The 22,980-nt window shown below is 52.1% G+C and overlaps 1 long non-coding RNA gene across 1 annotated transcript in view; it reads right to left on the bottom strand.

The window, feature by feature from the left end:
* LOC147672887 (uncharacterized) overlaps nucleotides 1-22,591 on the bottom strand; it is a 33,331-nt gene extending 10,740 nt beyond the window's left edge. Inside the window, exons 1-2 of the long non-coding RNA XR_015303478.1 lie at nucleotides 22,411-22,591; nucleotides 6,174-6,246 (exon numbers count right to left, since the gene is read on the bottom strand). This is a non-coding gene — a long non-coding RNA (uncharacterized LOC147672887). The remainder of the gene's footprint in view (nucleotides 1-6,173; nucleotides 6,247-22,410) is intronic.
* Nucleotides 22,592-22,980: the final 389 nt, after the last annotated feature.

Raw genomic sequence — 22,980 nt, 5'->3', positions numbered from 1 at the left:
GGAGTGCGTAAGCCCCCGCACGGGTAACGAGCCTACTCGTAATTGATGATACAGTTTACGATCATTTGGCTTGGTTATTAAGTCCCAGTAAGCTTCGTATTTAGGGACATCCTTAACAACCAAAAATTCCAGTGACATAGAAGGACCAACAACCGTGGTAGATCTCCTCTCAGCGATCCAGTGCCAATAAATATCTTTGAGTGCCTTTTTTGATAGAAAGGTAGCACATGCTGGATCAACCCAAAGTGCCTCCAGGCTCAGATTTTTCAAAAGCATCCTGAGACGAGAGAACCAGGGTACCCTATGGGCCCCTTCAAGCCCCCTCACCTCAACGATGGCCTCAGCAAACAGGGTTAATTCGGGAGCAAACAGGGTTAATTCGGGAGCAAACAGGGTTAATTCGGGGATCTTTCGTCAGTGGGGAGAGCCTTGGTTAGATCTATTCGTCACAGAAGAGAACTTGCAGTGTCAGCAATTCAGCACGTTGCAATTTCCAAGGCGGCCCTCGCTAGGCGATGCTCTGCTCTGGGCATATCAAGGCCTATATCTCACTCATTTCTGCCTTCCTTCGGCTTCCAGATCAGCCTTCTCTTTTCAAGTCCCCATGTTATCAATTGTTTCTTGAAAGGCATAACTCATCTCTTTCCTCCTATTCCTTTCGTTATTCCTCAGTGGGACTTGAATCTGGTTTTATCTTATTTAATGTGCGCTCCCTTCAAGCCGCTTCACAACTGTCCTTTGAGACTTCTGACACTTAAAACTACATTCCTGGTTGCCATTACATCTGCCAGAAGAGTGAGTGGCGGGAAGAATGGACGAGTCCTGAGAACAACCTTGTCCAGATGGAGAGACAGGAAAGGAGGCTTAGAGGAAAGAGCCTGGAGCTCCTTCAAAAGAGGAAGAGAAGCTCCACGGTCTGGCCCTGAAACGTGCGCTTTCTTTTATCTGTATCGCACCAAACAGTTCCGGGTGGATGACCAGCTCTTTTTTGGGTACGGGGCACCAAGAAAGGTTGGGCCGTACACAAGCGGACTATCTCCTGATCGGTCGTTTTGTATATCAAAGCCTGCTATTCTCTGGCGAAGAAGGAGCCTCCAGTGGGGTTGCGCACCCATTCCACAAGGGCGACGGCAGCAACCAATGCTTTGGGTCGAGGCGTTCCTCTGAATGGCATCTGTCAGGCAGCTACATGGGCTTCATTGCACACATTTACGAAACACTACTGTCTTGACAGTCAAGTCCGGAGAGATGGCTTCTTTGGGCGTTCTGCTCTCCAGGACTTTCTGGTGTGATCTTGGTTTGCAGACCCTCCACCGGGGTTGGTATTGCTGGGATATATATTCTAAGGTAAGGAATCTATAACTAACGTGTTTCTTTCAGATGAACAATATACTTACCTTCGGTAACGATATATCTGTAATAGACATTATTTATAGATTCCTTACCGCACCACCCATCCTCCACGTTTTGTGAACTGATTTCTATGGTTAAGGATATTCTTTCAGGGCCCTAGTTTTGTGCACCAGTGATCAGTGTCTTGCATGGCTCTGTGTTTCTGGCGCAGAAAGTCGTGTACAGAACTAACGTCAGCACGCGAGGGCGGCCTCTAAGTAGCTACTGCGACGTCATCCCGGCGACACAACGCCAATGATGAACGAGGAGCTGACCGACGCCACCTTGCGACGCGCAGAGGTACTGCTGACGAAAAACTTTCCAGATCCAGTCTGACGGCTGGGGATATTCTAGGGTAAGGAATCTATTACTAACTAATGTCTCTAACAGATATATCGTTTCAGAAGGTAAGTAACTTGTTCAGCAGGACCATGGCGGTCCCGCCAAGCATATTGCAGCCTTTGACCATGGCTCCTACGCCAGGGAATGGCGGTTCCCTCACAGAGCCGGCTGACCGACTGCCTGAGTGTAATAGGGCGGTCAGACCTCCGGTGTGGCGATGGCTGAATCCGCCACTGCCGCACCAATACGAGTCTGGCGTTCCTCGGACCACCAGACTCGTAGGAGGGCCCATAAAGATAATTGTGGGTTTTTTTACTACTATATTAGTGGAAATTATATTAACAGCAACAATATATTTAACAGCGATATTACTTACTTGAATAAAAATCTATATTCTTGACAATATTTCTGCATCACAATATCTTTGTATCACAATGTTTTTTTCCGATATTTCTATCTCCCATATTTACAACTCAATTTTGTCTAAATACCCATCTATTCTGCTCTCCCCTGACACCTGTGTGCTGCTCTCCCCTGACACCCGTGTGCTGCTCTTCCTGGCTGTACCCGTGTGCTGCTCTTCCTGGCTCTACCCGTGTGCTGCTCTTCCTGGCTGTACCCGTGTGCTGCTCTTCCTGGCTGTACCCGTGTGCTGCTCTTCCTGGCTGTACCCGTGTGCTGCTCTTCCTGGCTGTACCTGTGTGCTGCTCTCCCCTGACACCCGTGTGCTGCTCTTCCTGGCTGTACCCGTGTGCTGCTCTTCCTGGCTGTACCTGTGTGCTGCTCTCCCCTGACACCTGTGTGCTGCTCTCCCCTGACACCTGTGTGCTGCTCTCCCCTGACACCCGTGTGCTGCTCTCCCCTGACACCCGTGTGCTGCTCTTCCTGGCTGTACCCGTGTGCTGCTCTTCCTGGCTGTACCCGTGTGCTGCTCTTCCTGGCTGTACCCGTGTGCTGCTCTCCCCTGACACCTGTGTGCTGCTCTTCCTGGCTGTACCCGTGTGCTGCTCTTCCTGGCTGTACCTGTGTGCTGCTCTCCCCTGACACTTGTGTGCTGCTCTCCCCTGACACCTGTGTGCTGCTCTCCCCTGACACCCGTGTGCTGCTCTCCTCTGACACCCGTGTGCTGCTCTTCCTGGCTGTACCCATGTGCTGCTCTTCCTGGCTGTACCCGTGTGCTGCTCTTCCTGGCTGTACCCGTGTGCTGCTCTTCCTGGCTGTACCCTTGTGCTGCTCTTCCTGGCTGTACCTGTGTGCTTCTCTCCCCTGACACCCGTGTGCTGCTCTTCCTGGCTGTACCCGTGTGCTGCTCTTCCTGGCTGTACCCGTGTGCTGCTCTTCCTGGCTGTACCCGTGTGCTGCTCTTCCTAGCTGTACCCGTGTGCTGCTCTTCCTGGCTGTACCCGTGTGCTGCTCTTCCTGGCTGTACCTGTGTGCTGCTCTCCCCTGACACCTGTGTGCTGCTCTCCCCTGACACCTGTGTGCTGCTCTCCCCTGACACCCGTGTGCTGCTCTCCCCTGACACCCGTGTGCTGCTCTTCCTGGCTGTACCCGTGTGCTGCTCTTCCTGGCTGTACCCGTGTGCTGCTCTTCCTGGCTGTACCCGTGTGCTGCTCTTCCTGGCTGTACCCGTGTGCTGCTCTTCCTGGCTGTACCTGTGTGCTGCTCTCCCCTGACACCTGTGTGCTGCTCTCCCCTGACACCTGTGTGCTGCTCTCCCCTGACACCCGTGTGCTGCTCTCCCCTGACACCCGTGTGCTGCTCTTCCTGGCTGTACCCGTGTGCTGCTCTTCCTGGCTGTACCCGTGTGCTGCTCTTCCTGGCTGTACCCGTGTGCTGCTCTTCCTGGCTGTACCTGTGTGCTGCTCTTCCTGGCTGTACCTGTGTGCTGCTCTCCCCTGACACCCGTGTGCTGCTCTTCCTGGCTGTACCCATGTGCTGCTCTTCCTGGCTGTACCCGTGTGCTGCTCTTCCTGGCTGTACCCGTGTGCTGCTCTTCCTGGTTGTGCCTGTGTGCTGCTCTCCCCTGACACCTGTGTGCTGCTCTTCCTGGCTGTACCCGTGTGCTGCTCTTCCTGGCTGTACCCGTGTGCTGCTCTTCCTGGCTGTACCCGTGTGCTGCTCTTCCTGGTTGTACCTGTGTGCTGCTCTCCCCTGACACCTGTGTGCTGCTCTTCCTGGCTGTACCCGTGTGCTGCTCTTCCTGGCTGTACCTGTGTGCTGCTCTCCCCTGACACCTGTGTGCTGCTCTCCCCTGACACCCGTGTGCTGCTCTCCCCAGCCACCCGTGTGCTGCTCTTCCTGGCTGTACCCGTGTGCTGCTCTTCCTGGCTGTACCCGTGTGCTGCTCTTCCTGGCTGTAGCCGTGTGCTGCTCTTCCTGGCTGTACTCGTGTGCTGCTCTTCCTGGCTGTACCCGTGTGCTGCTCTTCTTGGCTGTACCCGTGTGCTGCTCTTCCTGGCTGTACCTGTGTGCTGCTCTCCCCTGACACCCGTGTGCTACTCTTCCTGGCTGTACCCGTGTGCTGCTCTTCCTGGCTGTACCCGTGTGCTGCTCTTCCTGGCTGTACCTGTGTGCTCCTCTCCCCTGACACCCGTGTGCTGCTCTTCCTGGCTGTACCTGTGTGCTGCTCTTCCTGGCTGTACCTGTGTGCTGCTCTCCCCTGACACCTATGTGCTGCTCTCCCCTGACACCTGTGCGCTGCTCTCCCCTGACACCCGTGTGCTGCTCTCCCCTGACACCTGTGTGCTGCTCTCCCCTGGCACCTGTGTGCTGCTCTCCCCTGACACCTGTGTGCTGCTCTCCCCTGACACCCGTGTGCTGCTCTTCCTGGCTGTACCCGTGTGCTGCTCTTCCTGGCTGTACCCGTGTGCTGCTCTTCCTGGCTGTACCTGTGTGCTGCTCTCCCCTGACACCCGTGTGCTGCTCTTCCTGGCTGTACCCGTGTGCTGCTCTTCCTGGCTGTACCCGTGTGCTGCTCTTCCTGGCTGTACCCGTGTGCTGCTCTTCCTGGCTGTACCTGTGTGCTGCTCTTCCTGGCTGTACCTGTGTGCTGCTCTCCCCTGACACCCGTGTGCTGCTCTTCCTGGCTGTACCCGTGTGCTGCTCTTCCTGGCTGTACCCGTGTGCTGCTCTTCCTGGCTGTACCTGTGTGCTGCTCTCCCCAGACACCTGTGTGCTGCTCTCCCCTGGCTGTACCTGTGTGCTGCTCTCCCCAGACACCTGTGTGCTGCTCTCCCCTGGCACCTGTGTGCTGCTCTCCCCTGACACCTGTGTGCTGCCCTCCCCTGACACCTGTGTGCTGCTTTTCCTGGCTGTACCCGTGTGCTGCTCTTCCTGGCTGTACCCGTGTGCTGCTCTTCCTGGCTGTACCTGTGTGCTGCTCTCCCCTGACACCCGTGTGCTGCTCTCCCCGACACCCGTGTGCTGCTCTTCCTGGCTGTACCTGTGTGCTGCTCTCCCCTGACACCTGTGTGCTGCTCTCCCCAGACACCTGTGTGCTGCTCTCCCCTGTGCTGCTCTTCCTGGCTGTACCCGTGTGCTGCTCTTCCTGGCTGTACCTGTGTGCTGCTCTCCCCTGACACCTGTGTGCTGCTCTCCCCAGACACCTGTGTGCTGCTCTCCCCAGACACCTGTGTGCTGCTCTCCCCTGACACCTGTGTGCTGCTCTCCCCAGACACCTGTGTGCTGCTCTCCCCTGACACCTGTGTGCTGCTCTCCCCTGACACCTGTGTGCTGCTCTCCCCTGACACCTGTGTGCTGCTCTCCCCAGACACCTGTGTGCTGCTCTCCCCAGACACCTGTGTGCTGCTCTCCCCTGACACCTGTGTGCTGCTCTCCCCAGACACCTGTGTGCTGCTCTCCCCTGACACCTGTGTGCTGCTCTCCCCAGACACCTGTGTGCTGCTCTCCCCTGGCTGTACCTGTGTGCTGCTCTCCCCTGGCTGTACCTGTGTGCTGCTCTCCCCTGGCACCTGTGTGCTGCTCTCCCCTGACACATGTGTGCTGCTCTCCCCTGACACCTGTGTGCTGCTCTCCCCAGACACCTGTGTGCTGCTCTCCCCAGACACCTGTGTGCTGCTCTCCCCTGACACCTGTGTGCTGCTCTCCCCAGACACCTGTGTGCTGCTCTCCCCTGACACCTGTGTGCTGCTCTCCCCAGACACCTGTGTGCTGCTCTCCCCTGGCTGTACCTGTGTGCTGCTCTCCCCTGGCTGTACCTGTGTGCTGCTCTCCCCTGGCACCTGTGTGCTGCTCTCCCCTGACACATGTGTGCTGCTCTCCCCTGACACCTGTGTGCTGCTCTCCCCAGACACCCGTGTGCTGCTCTCCCCTGACACCTGTGTGCTGCTCTCCCCTGGCACCCGTGTGCTGCTCTCCCCTGACACCTGTGTGCTGCTCTCCCCTGACACCTGTGTGCTGCTCTCCCCTGGTTGTACCTGTGCACTGTTCACTTCTCCAACACTAACACTCCAGCAGACCAGAAGCAGGATTCTCCCATGGTGACTCGACCTGCATGGAAGCACAAAGAGGAAAGTTAGTAATGGGGCGTTGTGATGCCTGCCCTGGTATTTCCTTACCGTGCTCCCTCCTTATATGTCCCGCCCCAAAACAGACCCGTTGGTTCTATGATTCAAAGCAGATATGTTTCCACAGGCTTGGTCTCCACTCACTATCAGAGAAGACCTCAGTAACTCTCTCACTACAGGCGCCGCTACAACCAGCACATGCTTGAAAGCCCGCCACTATGAAACCTTTAATAACGCAGCAATGACCAGCGGCAATGGAGCAGCAGCTCGGCCCGCAGCGCCTCTTTTAGTGACGTGTTCTCTAGCGCCGCCAATACAGCAGCAGCGCAGTCTATCAGGGCGGTGCCACCGACACCAATAACAGATCCATATTCAATACCTCGGCTGCTTCCAGTGAAATACTGTAGTAACTCAGCCCCTCTCGCTGTCAGCGTTACCGCTGAAAGTCTTAGGCGCTCATTACGAGCCGGCGGTCCACAGACCCTCAGACTCCTGGGGGCGTGGGGGCGGTGGTCTTCTGACCGCCCTATTATGACTAGGGCGGTTGGGTCACCCTTAGACCACCGCAACGGCCACGGACCAGAGATCCCAGGGGCGTAACAAACACCCCCGCAGCCCCCGCAGTGCGGGGGGGCACTCTCTTCAGTAAATGAAGGGGGCCCGGGCCACTCAGCACCTCAGAGAGCTGTGAGATCTCTCCCTCTAAAGCAGGTGCATCCTGTCTGCAGCCCCCTCCGAGCCCCTCGCCCCCTCCCTCTGACTGAAGAGAAACAAAGTAACAAGTTGCAATGTTTCTCTTCAGTCAGAGCTAGCCAGGCCCGAATGGAGGATGGGGTGGGTGGGGGCCCCGAGCAGGAGGCAGCGCAGAGCAATTAGGACGCAGAACAAGTCACGAGGTCAGGTCTACCTAGTTGTGAGAGGGGAAATGGAGATGGGGTTCTTCTGGCAGGCACATACCACACTCATGACCAGAGTATGGATGCAAATATGCATGCTATTCATGAACTGTTTGCCATTTCCTAAGGAAGAATGGGTGGATGGGTAACACGCTGTCCCACACACTTGCAAGACTATGTTTGAATTCGTGGTTTCAAGATCCCATCTTCTCAATGTTGTCAAATATTGTAGTACTATTTCACATCTTTGGCTCTCATGTAACACCGCACCTTTAGCTGCAGCTCTCCACTGTGAAGTATTTTAAACAATAGCTTCATTCCTATTGGAAATCTTTGGGTTGGATATTTTCGAGCTTTCTGGTGAGGGTGGTGTGGAAAGTTTGTCTTCTTTAGTGAATTTGCCTCTGTAACATCAGTCTATTGTTTCTCTGAATTGAAACTGTGAGAAAGATGGAGCATGTCTTGAGTCGGTATCCCCTTTGGGAGTGGGGGCCCTCAGAGTCAGACTGTCAGCATTCTCCAGGGCAAAGTTCATATGTGAAGGGAAGAGGCAGCAAAATGGTGCCCTCAGGTAAGCACTCTTGTTAGAAGCACCATGTGGGCGTCCGCAGGGGGGTTCGTAAGGGGGGGGGCCGAGAAGGGTGCAAGGTAGAGAGGAGATGAGTGCAAGGCAGAGAGGAGATGGGTGCAAGGCGGAGGGGAGAAGGGTGCAAGGCAGAGAGGAGAAGGGTGCAACGGGGAGGCGGAGAAGGGTGTAAGGCAGAAGGAGAAGGGTGCAAGGTAGATGGGAGAAGGGTGCAAGGGGAGGGGAGAAGGGTGCAAGGCAGAGGGGAGAAGGGTGCAAGGTAGAGGGGAGAAGGGTGCAAGGCAAAGGGGAGAAGGGTGCAAGGCAGAGAGAGAAGGGTGCAAGGTAGATGGGAGAAGGGTGCAAGGGGAGGGGAGAAGGCTGCAAGGCAGAGGGAGAAGGGTGCAAGGTAGAGAGGAGATGAGTGCAAGGCAGAGAGGAGATGGGTGCAAGGCGGAGGGGAGAAGGGTGCAAGGCAGATGGGAGAAGGGTGCAAGGCAGATGGGAGAAGGGTGCAAGGCAGATGGGAGAAGGCTGCAAGGCAGAGAGGAGAAGGGTGCAAGGCAGAGGGGAGAAGAGTGCAAGGGGAGGGGAGAAGGGTGAAAGGCATAGGGGAGAAGGGTGCAAGGTCGAGAGGAGAAGGGTGCAAGGCAGAGGAGAGAAGAGTGCAAGGAGGAGGGGAGAAGGGTGCAAGGCAGATGGGAGAAGGGTGCAAGGCAGATGGGAGAAGGGTGCAAGGCAGATGGGAGAAGGGTGCAAGGCAGAGGGGAGAAGGGTGCAAGGCAGATGGGAGAAGGGTGCAAGGCAGATTGGAGAAGGGTGCAAGGCAGAGGGGAGAAGGGTGCAAGGCAGATGGGAGAAGGGTGCAAGGCAGATGGGAGAAGGGTGCAAGGCAGAGAGGAGAAGGGTGCAAGGCAGCGGGGAAAACGGTGCAAGGCAGCGGGGAAAAGGGTGCAAAGCAGAGAGGAGAAGGGCACAAGGCAGAGAGGAGAAGGGTGCAAGGTAGAGAGGAGAAGGGTGCAAGGCAGAGGGGAGAAGGGTGCAAGGCAGAGGGAGAAGGGTGCAAGGTAGAGAGGAGAAGGATGCAAGGCAGAGGGGAGAAGGGTGCAAGGCAGAGGGAGAAGGGTGCAAGGTAGATGGGAGAAGGGTGCAAGGTAGAGAGGAGAAGGGTGCAAGGCAGAGGGGAGAAGAGTGCAAGGGGAGGGGAGAAGGGTACAAGGCAGGGGGGAGAAGTGTGCAAGGCAGAGAGGAGAAGGGTGCAAGGCAGAGGGGAGAAGGGTGCAAGGCAGAGGGAGAAGGGTGCAAGGTAGATGGGAGAAGGGTGCAAGGTAGAGAGGAGAAGGGTGCAAGGCAGAGGGGAGAAGAGTGCAAGGGGAGGGGAGAAGGGTACAAGGCAGGGGGGAGAAGTGTGCAAGGCAGAGAGGAGAAGGGTGCAAGGCAGAGGGGAGAAGGGTGCAAGGCAGAGGGAGAAGGGTGCAAGGTAGAGAGGAGAAGGGTGCAAGGCAGAGGGGAGAAGAGTGCAAGGGGAGGGGAGAAGGGTACAAGGCAGGGGGGAGAAGTGTGCATGGCAGAGGGGAGAATGGTGCAAGGCAGAGGGGAGAATGGTGCAAGGTTGAAAAGGGTTCAAGGCGGAGGGGGAAAAGGGTGCAAGGGGAAGGGGGAGAAGGGTGCAAGGCAGAGGGGAGAAGTGTGCAAGGGGGATGGTGATGAAGTTAAAAATGTGCCCCCCCCCCCCCAGAAATATTTCTGCGTACGCCCATGGCAACACACACTACTTTGTGAGATAGAGTGGGAGAGAGAGTGGAGTGAGAGAGATGGTTGAGAGAGAGTGGAGAGAGAGAGTGTGGAGAGAGATAGGGTGTAGAGAGAGTGGAGAGAGACAGTGGAGAGAGAGACAGTGGAGAGAGAGAGTGTAGGGAGACAGTGGAGAGAGAGTGGAAAGAGAGAGAGTAGAGAGAGAGTAGAGAAAGATACAGTGGAGAGAGAGTGGTGAGAGAGTAGAAAGAGAGTGGAGGGAGAGAGTGGAGAGAGTGTGGGGAGAGTAGAGAGAGACAGTGGAGAGAGAGAGTGGAGGGAGAGAGAGTGAATAGAGAGTGGAGAGATAGAGTGGAGGGAGACAGTGGAGAGAGAGAATAGAGAGTGGAGAGAGAGTGAGGGGAGACAGTGGAGAGAGAGTGGAGAGAGGGAGAGTGAGAGAGTGGAGAGAGAATAGAGAGAGATAAAGTGGAGAGAGAGAGAGTGGAGAGAGGTAGAGACTGACTGACTCAGAGACTGAAGACTGACTGACTGAGAGACTGACTGGCTGAGAAACTGACAGAGAGAGAGAGAGAGAGAGAGAGAGAGACTGACTGGCTGACAGACTGACAGAAAGAGAAAGAGACTGGCAGACTGACTGACTGACAGACTGACTGACTGAGAGAGACTGACTGACTGAGAGACTGACTGACTGAGAGAGAGAGACTGACTCACAGAGAGAGACTGTGATGGAATTGGGGTCACAGTGAGTATGAAGCTATGCAATGCCTCTTCAGATTGCTATGCTCTACTAATAAAAATGTATTATCAACATGTGCTCTTTGTAGTTACATCTACTTTTGAAATACTGCATTGTCACTTTGTCTAATGTTTTAAAACGGAAATGAAAAGGAGTAGTGGATGCACTTTTGTCAAAACTGAACGATGAGTGGGCCCGACGTTGTATATCATGACAGGAGTCTGCATCAGGAAACCCACCTAAACTTGGGCAAACTTCCCCGGCGTACTGATGGCAGAGACCCTGTAAGAAGTGGACCACCACCTATGATAGCCTGCTGGCAGACTAAGCCCAACCTTTAACTCCACCATCCAGTGTCGCTTATAACGGCTGGATTAGTTACAGTGGTGTAACAATAACCCCGCATCCCCCGCAGTATGGCGGGTCGCTGGCCTGAGAGCTCTAGACTGGCACGGAGGATGGGAGGGGCCATGTAGTTTGCAGGGGGGACCCTCATGTTTCGTTACGCCACTGGATGACGCTGCGGCCCCGCCAAGCATAATACAAGTTTCCTCACACTGGACTAAAAGCGCAACTGTGAGGAAACAGCCCCTTGGTGCCTCTGCGCCATGGGGTGAATGCAGGGGGCACATAGTGTGCCCCCCTGTGTGCATGTACCCCCATGTTCCTACATGAAACAGAATGCACAACATTGTGCATTCCAGGCCATGCAGGAACATGCTTTGGCGCTCCCATTGTGGCGCCTGTTTCAAGGCACTGCTGAGGGAACGCCAACGAACTGCCCCCAGCAACTTAAAAAGTCATATCTGGCGGGTGTTCTGTCGTGGCTTTGGCGATGTGAGAGCGGGCAGCAGCGTGGTGGCCCCGCCCCCACACAGCCAAAGTCATAATAAAGCCCTAAGTAACGGAGGGCCTCCTTCATGAGAGGCTTGTGTGATGTTTGCACCACACACAGTGGTACATACGTGACGCAAACTCGATGTCAGATTTTTCAAACCGTGCAAAGCCGCTTTGTGAGGCTTCAAAAATCTTCAATAACTCAATGTAGCAGAAATGGCTGCACTGCGTTACCCGCTCTTGGAAGGCGTTCCCTGGGCGGGGTGTGGGTGTCCCCATGCCACTCCCATGGATTTAGACGCATCGCCAGATGTACAAGAACGTGTAAACCTAAGGATGTGCCAAACACATCCACCTCCCCAAGGGAGGCAAAAGGAGGAGAAATATCTCCAGCTGTCATTGTTTCTTCCTCTTTCGATGCGCGCTGCACTCCCAGGAGGTGCCCCTTCCTGCACAAAAACAATCCCGCACCCTTGGACCATGCGAAGGGACAGGAATGTGCGCACTGCTTAAAATACGGCACTTGCCTGCCCTTTGCTTCGCACGCAGTGCAGCTCAGCAAAGGAACGTACTGTGCTTCACTGCGTGACTTCCTCATGAATGAGGCTTTCAGTCACTATCAGTGTGAACGCAAACAGGGAATGTTTCGGTCAGTGCCGGCTACTAACGTAACTCAGCACCATCCGTGGAAGCATCGCTGATATCAGATCGACAGTACAAGCCTTCATACCATAGCAAAAAACAACTAGGGGCTGGCTCCAATCAGTAAGGCTGAGCCTAAATCATTATAGAACCAAGAGAAGCGCCAGTACTGATATGAGTGGATTTAAGTGAACCAATGATCATCCGGAACTCGAAGAGACGTTCAAGAACGGGGATTGCTAGTTAATAGCTTTTTCTTTTAACAAAATTTTGGAAAAGAACATTTCAAGCAGTTTTTTCAATTCATCATACAAAAGGGAATTATCTCAAAAAGGACACATAAGACATTAGAAAAATAACTATACATCAATCATTCATTCATAGTTACATGCATATCACAACCAAACAATACCACTCAACCAATTGAAGAAAAAACACAAAGCATATAATACAATATACAATACAATACAGAAAATTGGAAAGGGAGAATGCCACAGTCTGCAAAAGATTTTTCAATGATATTAGGAAAAATAATTTATGCTTAGTACATTCGTATATATCAAACCAAGTGATCAAAACTCATTGGAATTATTAATCCTAGGTAATGTACAACATGGAGCTGCAGGGGAAGTTCATTCAATAGCCAGCGGCTCTCATCCCATGGTCTTTGACACATTTCCAGATTTAGAAAACCAAGTAAACCTGGGCTTGGGTCTGGAAGAAGGAGTCAGGACCCAGCAGTGACCCTGCAGTCAACCCCGGCGGGCTGACGGTCGCTGGGATTGCAGAAGTGAACAGGGTCGGCCTCTGGCCCTCACCGTGAGCTCAGCTTGATTCGTGGTCGGGACGGAGGACAGTCCGGTAGCAAGGAAGCGGCGGGCGCTGCTCCCTCAAGCTTCTCAGAGGGGTCTGGAGAGGTAAGTTGAGTTGGCGTTGCTGCGGTAGGGCATCGTAGGACAGCTTTTGCAGGGATTTTCAGTGAAAGGTGATCCCAAGCCCGGGAGCCTCTTCCGTGTGTGACCTTCCGACGGCCATTTTAAGAATCAGTCAGAATCAGGTGTTAAGGTGAGTGAAGTTAGTAGCCAATGGGTTACTTACCCTTGGGGTCACTACAACCCCTATATGGCCACTTCCTGTTGTGACTGGCCATAATTCTGTCCCAGAATACCTATTTCCAGTTCACTGACAAAATATCGAAACCACAAATATTGTGGCACAAAAATATTGTGTCAAAAATATTTAGGACAAAAATATTGTTATCCTATATTTATAATGTAAATCCCAAAAATGTAGATAAAAAAATATCATTATATACTAATATCGAACCCAAAAACAGTGCTTTTTAATATAAACGTAGTAAACATGAAATATATTAACATTAACCAGTAATGTAATGTAATTTAACTATGTTTAAATAATTTAAAATTATACATAAGTGTTATACTTATTTAAAAAAACATAAATATGTGTGTATGTTTATTTGAATATATATTTTAAACTATTAAAACAATTATTACCATTTATATTATAATTTACAAAATTTTTGTAAATGTTTTTAAAAAAGAACAGTTATATATATATAAAACGTGTATTCAGACTTGTAATGTATAGTATGTTTTCTGTTTTCATTTACATGTACTGACCAATCACGATGCACTGTACAATTTAAATAATGGAGAAAACCTCACAATCACTACCAGCGAGCAAGGCGTCAGGCACGCCGAAACGCGTTTGGTTAGGCACGGTAATGCACTTTACATAATTGAAAAAATAAAGAACCTCAGCGGCTGCTGAAACTAAAAAGAGTCCGTCTCTCTCGTTTTTTGTGGATGCCGTATGGATGCCGGCGTTGAGAGTGGAATCAGGAGATATATATATATATATATATATTTTTTTTTTTTATTACACATACACAATACATTACAAACTGTAACATATACATTTGAACAAATTCTAAAAAAACATACCAATTTAATACACACAAAAAGTTCAAATTAAATATTAGATTTTACTAAAAATATATTACCTATTACAAACATTAATAAACAAAAATAATATAATCTCAAATTCACAGAAACATCATAATAATATGCTTTTAAACATTTTAAACAAAACCATACAATTTTAGGAATAATAGATATACTATTCCCACTCCAGTATCTGCAACTGTATGGAAATCGTTGGATTCAGGAGAGGTAAAATGTACTTTTCCCAGTACACTCAATGCAACAACAGGGAAAGTGTTGGACTCAGGAGGGATAAAATGTTCCCGCACCACTCTATGCAACAGTAGGGAAAGTGTTAGATTGTGAAGGGGCTAGATTTACTATTCCCCCTCCAGTCGGTGCAATAGTAGGGAAAGCGTTGGACTCAGGAGAAGTAAATGAACAATTCCCACTCTGTTCTGTGAAACAGTAGGGAAAGTGTTGGATTGCGGAGGAATAAAATGTACTATTCCCCCTCTAGTCAGTGCAACGGTAGGGAAAGGGTTGCACTCAGGAGGGATTATATTTACTCTTCTCACTCCAGACTGTGCAACAGTTGAGAGAGAGAGACGTTCACTTCAAACAAATAAAATATTTTAACAACTACATTAAATAACAACAAATATAAGTATTTAAATTAAAAAAAATATGTCTTTTTTAACTGAATTAAATGTACATATTTATTACAATGTTTAATGAATGTTTGAAATAAAAACAAATAATAATATAGTTCAAATACCACACTATATTTACACAATTGTAACAACCAACAAATATAATGTTATTTTAAATTAAAAATCATAACAACGTTAACACATAATAGCACATTTTTAAAATAATAAATAATTATCTTTACGTTTATTATTACAGAAATAACTTCATACCCTATACCCCTACAATATAAACAACACACACCTAAAATATATCTTGCAATTATCATAAATACAAATTGTACATACTTATCAATTAAACAAATAAAAGCAATGAACTCTTAATATATAAATTATATTCAATTAACTTCCCTCCCTTTATTCCTAGAGGCCCAACAATGTGCACCTAATATATATTAAAAAAATCTTAATTACATAATTTGCAAGATTATCAACTAAACAATTAATAGGAAAAACCTAATTATAAATTAACAATATTTAACAAACTTCCCACCCTAAACCCCTACAAATACCTCATATATAACTTACAATATTTCTTAATCACCCAATTTACATAACTGTCAATTAAATAATTATGAATTATTAACCTGCATTATTATCACTAATTTCCTTCACAGCCTTTACCCCTTCAAAAACTGCAAGCCACACCAAAAATATTAATAGCATATTAAATCATTTACACAATTACATAATTAATTATCAATTAAATAATTAAGAATTAATTATTAAACAATTATAGTTAAATTACTTCCCACCCTATACCCCTACGAACCCCACAACCCGCACCTAGATCTTAACATAATTTAAAAATAATAATTGCACAATTAGCATAATGTATTATCAATTAAATATTTAATATGAATTAATTATTATAATTAATGTACTTCTCACCTTGTACCCGTATAAACTCCATAATCCACTACGACACTAAAAATACAAATAAACTATCAAATTAAATGTAAAAAAACAAAAAATGTACAACCTATATTAAAAAATATTTACAATAATTATACAATTTATAACATGTAGACATTAAATATATACTTAAATACATAGAAATTATTTTAAAATGACATTATTAACATCAATATTTTTGTAAATGATATTAAACCCTTCGTGCTGGGGACGGCCCCCGGCCGTCCCACATGCCGGTGGGTGTGTGCCCAGGACAGCCGGGGGCGTCCGAACTCCGCCCACTGATTAGAATGCCTGCACCGCGGGGGAATTCGCACCGCGGTCAACAGGTCAACAAAATAGATATTTTTTAACATTGATGTTAACAACACAAATATTTTTAACATTGATATTACTTATTTTAAAATCGATATTCTTGTCCACAATATTTGTGCATCGCGATATAATTCAAACTCGATATTTCTGCTCTTTGATATTTGTATTCTGATATTTTGTCAGAATTCCCCGATTTCCACCAAAATCAAAATGGTGGACCCCTCGTTTTGTGGGGCTCGTCAGGCAGCCCCCCTAGGAGTGTGTCTGGTTTAGCAGTGCTCCGCGCCTCCGAGCACAGCTAATGTCCCGCCTGTCCTGTTGCCAACTGTGCCTCGTGCAGGGTGTGGCATCTCCCCGGTCTGGGGGGTTGCATATCGAAGGGGGCGCGGGCTTTAAAGCCCCTGGCCTTGGGATGCAGGTTCACTATCCGTGCTGCTGGAGGCGGCATTGCTTCTGGCCTCAGCGAGGGGGGCTCTCACCTGCAGGGGGTCAGACACTTGTCTGTGGCGGCAGGCTGGACGATAGCAGTCAGCCAGCACAGTAAGAGGCTGGTAGGTTTTCAGGGGCGCCTCCACGGTGCCCTCTGGGTGAATGTTTTAATAAATCCACTACTGGCATCAGTTTGGAATTATTAAGTCAAGGCCTTTGATACCAAACACTTTAGGTTTCAGTGAAGCCGTCATGTAGCTGGGGAGCTCGTAATTGTGGTGAGGGTGTGTGGGTAGGCCTAAGCGACCAGCATGGCCACGTGCGCAGGGGTGGAAGCGCGGAGCGTCAGCCAGTAAACCACACACTCGTCTCATTCGGAAGTGACGTGCCCGAGCGCGCGTCCTTCTTTTATTGGACCCCGCAGGCCACGCCTGGCCTGCGGATGCGTGGATGTGTACGTGCGTCTGCTAGAGTGCTAACCGCACTACATCTCTATCCAACTCTCAACAATTTCAAAACGTTCAACAAACTGTTCATGAAAAGAATACACAATGATGGAGTGGTACTTGCGTGCTCCCTGGTTGCTGAGTTCAGGAGCTTAGGTGACAGACATAGTCATTGAGTCTCTGGTTGGGGCGAGGGTTGGGCCTCAGACTGTAACGGGGCGTGCGGCCCGAGCCTCGATCCCCATGGTGGGCCTGACTCCGGACAGGGGTGGAGTGTGTTGGTGCTTCAAGTTCCGGTGTTGGGCCCCCAACGTCTGCTGAAGAGCTACTCGCCGTTTCTGGTGCTGTTGCTCCAGGTGTTTCGGAGGTTTCCTCCTGGGCTTCGGCGCTTGCATTGCCGGCCGGAGTGATTATTTTAAACCATGACGAGTTCCTTGACACTTCTTCTCCCTCTTTGTTGGCGGTCACCATTGTGCCCTTCGTGTTGGTGACTGTCCACGGCCCTGGTTCACAGAAGGTCTGAAACTTCCCTCCGGGGCGTCGATTTTTGATAACAACCCGGTCCCCTCGGTGTAGTTGCCTTGGAGTGGCCCTGCGGCGGTGGCTCGTACGCATGTTGTTCATGCGCCGACGTCTTTGTGCGAGCTCCTGCATCTCATTCGTTTCCTCATCTTCCAGCCTTGGCCCCGGCGGCATGGGGAGGAAATCCCTACGTTGGCCTTGAAACATTAACGACCACGGGCTTCTCAGCGTGGTGCAATGGGGCGTCCTGCGGTATTCCCTCAGGAATTCGTGCAGTCTCTGTTCGGGGTCGGCCTCTTCGACTACTGCGATCCTGAACATTTTGTTAAGTGTTCGCATAAATCTCTCCACCTCCCCGTTGGCTTGTGGCCACTGGGGAGTGATGCGCCGATGGGTAATGCCTCGCGTCGTCATGAAGGTGGCAAACTCCGCTCCCTGGAAGGGCGGGCCGTTGTCGCTTTTGAGTTCACCGGGCAGGCCGAATAGGGAGAACATCTTTTCAAGTGCTGGCCCCACGTGGGCAAAGGCCGTGGATGGTATTTTCTCCACGAGGGGGTATTTGGAATAAGAATCTATGACTACCAGAGTATGTCCCTCACCGGGGAAGCTTCCAAAGTCCACACTGACCTTTTCCCATGGAGCTGTGCAGGCTTCCTCCGTGATGAATGGGACTGGCCGTTCCGGGTCGCTGGTCAACTGACAGGACATGCAATTCTTGACATACTCGTCCACAGTGCTTTCTAGTGCGGGGAACCACACCTTTTCGCGCATGCGCGCCTTCATCTTGGTGACCCCCTGGTGACCCCCGTGGGCAAGTTGGGTGGCCCGATGTCTGAGTCGCCTTGGTATCACGAGGCGCGTCCCTCTTAAGAGTATGCCCTCCTCCGTGGCGCTGAGCTCATGGCGGATCTGCCAATACTTTGTGAGGGTTGACTTGTCCGCCGCCGTCCAGCTCGTGGGGGCCCGGAGGTAATCCGTCCAGGATCCTTCTTGCACCGCCTGCAGTGACCGCATGTAGGGGAGGTCTTCTGTTGCTGCCTCCTTGATTTCATCTAGAGTCATACACTGGGGGCAGGATGTGAGAGCCACCCAATGAACATAGCCATCACACTCCTCATTAGTGGCTGCCGGTTCTCGGGGTAGTGGGTGCCGTGACAAATAGTCGGCTGGGTTTTTGGCTCCGGGTCTGTAGATGACCTCCATGTCATAAGTTTGGAGCTGGATCACCCATCTTTCGATGCGTGGCGGTGGATGGGGGGCAGTGCCCTTGAAGAGTGGCACCAGGGGTTGATGATCTGTGACCATGACAAACGATTGTCCGTGCAAGTAAAGGTGAAAGTGTCCACAGGCCCATTTGATGGCCAACGCTTCGCGTTCTATCTGAGCATATCTGGCCTCGGTGGGAGTTAGGGCTTTGCTCGCGAATGCTAAGGCTGTCCATTTCCCTGGTTCATGTTCTTGTGTCAGGACTGCCCCAAGTCCCACGGGGCTGGCATCCACGACTACCTCGGTCCGCTTGGTTGGATCGAAGTATGAGAGGGTGGCGTTCTCTAGAAGTGCCTCTTTTATGCTCCGGAAGGCATCCTGTTCTTTGGGGCCCCAGGTCCAGGCGGCATCTGCCTTCGTCAACGCTCGGAGAGGCTCGCTGCGTGTGGCCAGGCCTGGGATGAAGCGGCCGCAATACGTGGCCATTCCGAGGAAGCTCCTCACTTCCGTGGGCGATTGTGGTGCTGGGGCATCTTTGATGGACTTTGACTTCCGCGGGTCGATCTGGACTCCCTCCTGGTTGAACACATAGCCGAAGAACTCAATCGAGGGCTGAAAGAATTGGCATTTCTCCTTGTGGAGTGTTGCTCCATGTGCACTGAGTCTCTTCAGCACATCCCGCAAGTGCTTGTAGTGTTCGGAGGCCGTGGCGGAATGAATAAGGATATCGTCGCTCACATTGATGACTCCCGGCAGTCCCGAAAGCAGCTCCCTGATGGTGTTCTGAAACACCTCAGCGGCCGAGGATATTCCGAAGTTGAGGCGCTTGTACCTCCGGAGGCCCAGGTGGGTGCTGAACGTGGTTATGAAGCGGCACTCTTCAGCGAGTGGCAGTTGGTGGTATCCTGCATTGAGGTCGATCTTGGAAAACCACTTCGAGCCGTTCACATCTGCTATGATGTCATCCATCGTCGGGGTCAGATGTCTCTCCCGCTTGATTGCCGCGTTCGGCAGTCTCATATCTATGCATAGCCGGACCTCGCCCGGCTGCTTGGGTTTTTCGACGATGACCATGGGCGACACCCACGGGGTGGGCCCGGTTACCTTTTCGATGACCCCCAATTTCTCGAGTTTCGCCAGTTCCTTCTCCACCAGTGGCCGCAGGTGGAAGGGGATTCTCCGATGGCGGAGGGCGGTAGGGGTGACGGTTTTGTCGATGTGCAGTTTGATCGGTGCGCATTTGATGCACCCGAGACCTTTGAACAGCTCGGGGAAGCGCTCCAGGAGTTCTTCTACCTGATGGTTCCGTATGTGGTTGGCAAAAGCAATAAGCTTCAGGTCCTCCGCCGTGTGGCTGCTTATTAGCGTGTCAGCCTCTCGATCAATGATGTGGATTGTTGCGGTTACTTCCACTTCGTCAGCCCGTATGGGTATGACTATTTTCCCTTTCAGAGGGAGTGGGGTGTCGGCGCCATACGCAAATATCTTGGTCTTGGAGTTTAAGACTTCCGGGCGAGGGCGCAGCTTGTTGAATTCTTGTAGGCCCATGACATTGACGGTGGCCCCTGTGTCAATGACGGCCTTCACTTCGCTCTCACCTACATGGATCACACATGTCGGTTGCGGCCGTCGTCTGATCTTTAGTTCCCTGGCGAAAGAGACTACATACGCCTCCTCCTCGTCCTCAGAGTCTGATTCAACCTGCGACGTTGGTAGGAATTTATCTGTCCTCCCCGGAGGTGATTCTGCTATGGATAGTTGGCGGACCGCTTTGGTGGTTGTCCATGATTTCTGCGGGTTTGTTCCTCCGGCGGCAAACCGCTGCAAAATGATTTGGGATTCCGCAGTTCCCGCAGACTTGGCCTTGGGCAGGACAGTCTCTGGCCGCATGGGGTTCGTGTCCACAGTATCCACACCGGCCCTGTGGTGTGTCTCGCCGGGCTCCTTTTCTTCCTGGGCCACGTGGTCGTGCCCGTACCGCGTCAGCCCGCTCACTCCTGGTCGTTTCCGGTTTGGCGGGAATCTTATGCAGTGCTTGCTCCATGGCCGTGGCCCTGGCATCTGACAGTTCATGAGCTCTGGCCAGGACAAGGATGTCCTCGAGCGAGATCCCGGGCTTTCTTAGGATGTGGCCCCTCAGCGTTTTGTCCCGACACCCTTGTATCAGTTGGCGCCTGATGGCCTTGGGCTGGTCTTCGTCCGTGGAACTGCCCAGTTCCCGGACCCGAGTGTGGAATTGATCCATGGATTCGCCCTCTCGTTGGCGGGCTTGTCCCAGCTTGAAGACCTCAAAGTCTACATTCAGTTGAGGGTCAAAGTGGTTGTTCAGGGCGGTGACCGCAGCAGCATACGTGGTTACCCCCGCCGAATTGGGTAGGTGTTTGAAGAGTCGGAAGACTTCGTCCCCCGCGTAGTGAAGAAGCAGTGATCGTTTCACCGCGTCGTCCGTTTCTCTGTGACGACGAAGTAGTTTTCAAGTCTCTCTAGCCACACCTTCCACCGGGGTGATGCTGTAGATGGGTCACTCGCTTCACTGAAGGGCGGCAGCACTCCAGCAGCGGCGTGCTGGAACGGGATGTTGATGACCGGTGCCGCTGCCTCGTCCACCATGGCGGAGGTACCCGAATATTGGCGGGTCGACGAGCCGCGGTGTTGCGGTGTCTGTATATACCTCGGCGTGTGTCAGGTGGTACCACCCGATGAAGGGAGCGAGGGTCAGTATCCCACCTTCGTCGCCAATGTGGTGAGGGTGTGTGGGTAGGCCTAAGCGACCAGCATGGCCACGTGCGCTGGGGTGGAAGCGCGGAGCGTCAGCCAGTAAACCACACACTCGTCTCATTCGGAAGTGACGTGCCCGAGCACGCGTCCTTCTTTTATTGGACCCCGCAGGCCACGCCTGGCCTGAGGATGCGTGGATGCGTACGTGCGTCTGCTAGAGTGCTAACCGCACTACAGTAATGACCCGTGCCCAGTACGAGCTCATGAAATGGCCGCCTGCTCGCTTGCAATGACCCCGGTGGCGCTGGGCAGGTCTGCTCGTGCGGGTGTGCCCTCACATGGAATATACTGCACCCTGCCTCAGGGCTCTAAGGCCTGCTGCAGGGGTGACTTACATACAGTGTATGTGTGTTTGAGCCTTGCACACGGAGTGTTTCCAGCGTCATGTTTTCACTATTGTCTGCACCATTTCACGCGCCCTGCAGTGGCGGTCTGTGTGCAGATTGAGGGTGGGGCCATTGGGGTGGCATCATATATGCCGGGGCCCTTAGAGACCCTCTTTAGTGCCCATGCCCTCGATGCCAGGGATACCATTCACTAAGGACTTATATGGGTGCGAACAATCTTCCAATTGGTCAACAATTGCACATACTTTGTTTAGGGAAGGAAGCCTGGCAGGGGGGGGGGGGGCTGGCGAGCAGGACCCCGCGCACCTCAGTCAGAGTGGCATGAAAAACCAGGGAAAATAATAATCCACATCTGTAAAGCGCACAATCACCCGTAAGGGTCTCTAGGCGCTGGGGCCGTCGGGAAGATTAAGCAAGCTATTGCCCAGAGTCACATGGTGCTGGGCTGACCTGCCGCCAGAGCCGGGGATCGAACCGTGAACCCCAGATTCCAGCGTCAGTCGCCCTGGCCGTTGCGCCACATCTCTTCCCTTGGCACCGTCAAACAGTTGACTTTAATAATTAGAATATATATTTTACCCAAACAAACCTTTTTTTTATCAACATCAGGATGATAACAGACTGGAAAAAAGCACCCCCTTTCTCACCTGCGCCAGGCGCTCCCAGGCAGCTCTTCGGTGGCCGTCTATAGCTCGCTGTGCGACATTACGAATGTGACTTATCAACTGCACAGGGACAACAAACCTCTGTGACAAGAGCAGTGACCCACTGAGCTATGCACATCAAGGACAGCTCTGTGGTCTGCACAGTGCACATTCTCTGCTGCAGGCACGTTAACCTTCTGCGCTGCCTTAGATGAGTCAAAGCAGGCCCCATCTCTCTCCACAGGTGCATGAACCGCCAGAGCTTCTATTGTTGTGGGAAGTTCACGGAGCTTTGCAGGGCTTTGAAACCTGCGCCCCCCCCCCCCCCCCCGCCCCTCCAGCCCGGGGAGCGCCCGGCGCCCTGTGCGCCCGCCCGGCCTCGGTGATTATGAGGCGCCCTATGGGGAGGGGTCCAGCCGGTGCTGGGCACTGGTGCTGAGGATAGAAGGGCTCACCTGTGCAACGGCTCCATCCCGGCCCTGAGGGGGGGTCCGCGTGCCCCGGGGGATGGGGGGTCTGGGCGGATCCACCACCGGGGGCGCCCTGAGCCGCTCTCCGCTCCCCCTTCGGAAGGAATTCTAATGCATCCAGCGGCGGAGATCCTCCCCCTCTCTACAGTGGACCCGTCCGATTCAACTGAGGGGGCCTTTAACCAGGGACGAGTGCGCCCGGGGGCCCAGAGGCGGGCGGGCAGGGTCTGGACTCAGTGGGACAGAGTCATGAGAGGGACAGAGCAGGGGGGCAAAGGGTGCTGCGAGGACAGGGCTCAGGGGGTGGAGCTGTGAGGGGCAGTGCTCAGAAGCAGTGCCTGTTAGGGCAGGGCTCGGAGGGAGGGGCCGTGAGGGCAGGGCTCGGAGGGAGGGCCGTGAGGGCAGGGCAGTGAAGCAAAGGGTGGACTGCGGGCAGGGCTCAGAGGGATAGAGAGGGTGAGGGGAGGATGCTGCTAGGACAGAGCAGGTTAGAGGTGGATGCTGCTAGGACAGAGCACGTTAGAGGTGGATGCTGCTAGGACAGATGCTGCTAGG

This window comes from Lissotriton vulgaris, unplaced genomic scaffold (assembly GCF_964263255.1).
Source record: "Lissotriton vulgaris unplaced genomic scaffold, aLisVul1.2 SCAFFOLD_2196, whole genome shotgun sequence".
NCBI classification, from domain to species: Eukaryota; Metazoa; Chordata; class Amphibia; order Caudata; family Salamandridae; genus Lissotriton; species Lissotriton vulgaris.
This window is presented reverse-complemented; position numbering and strand designations above follow the sequence as displayed.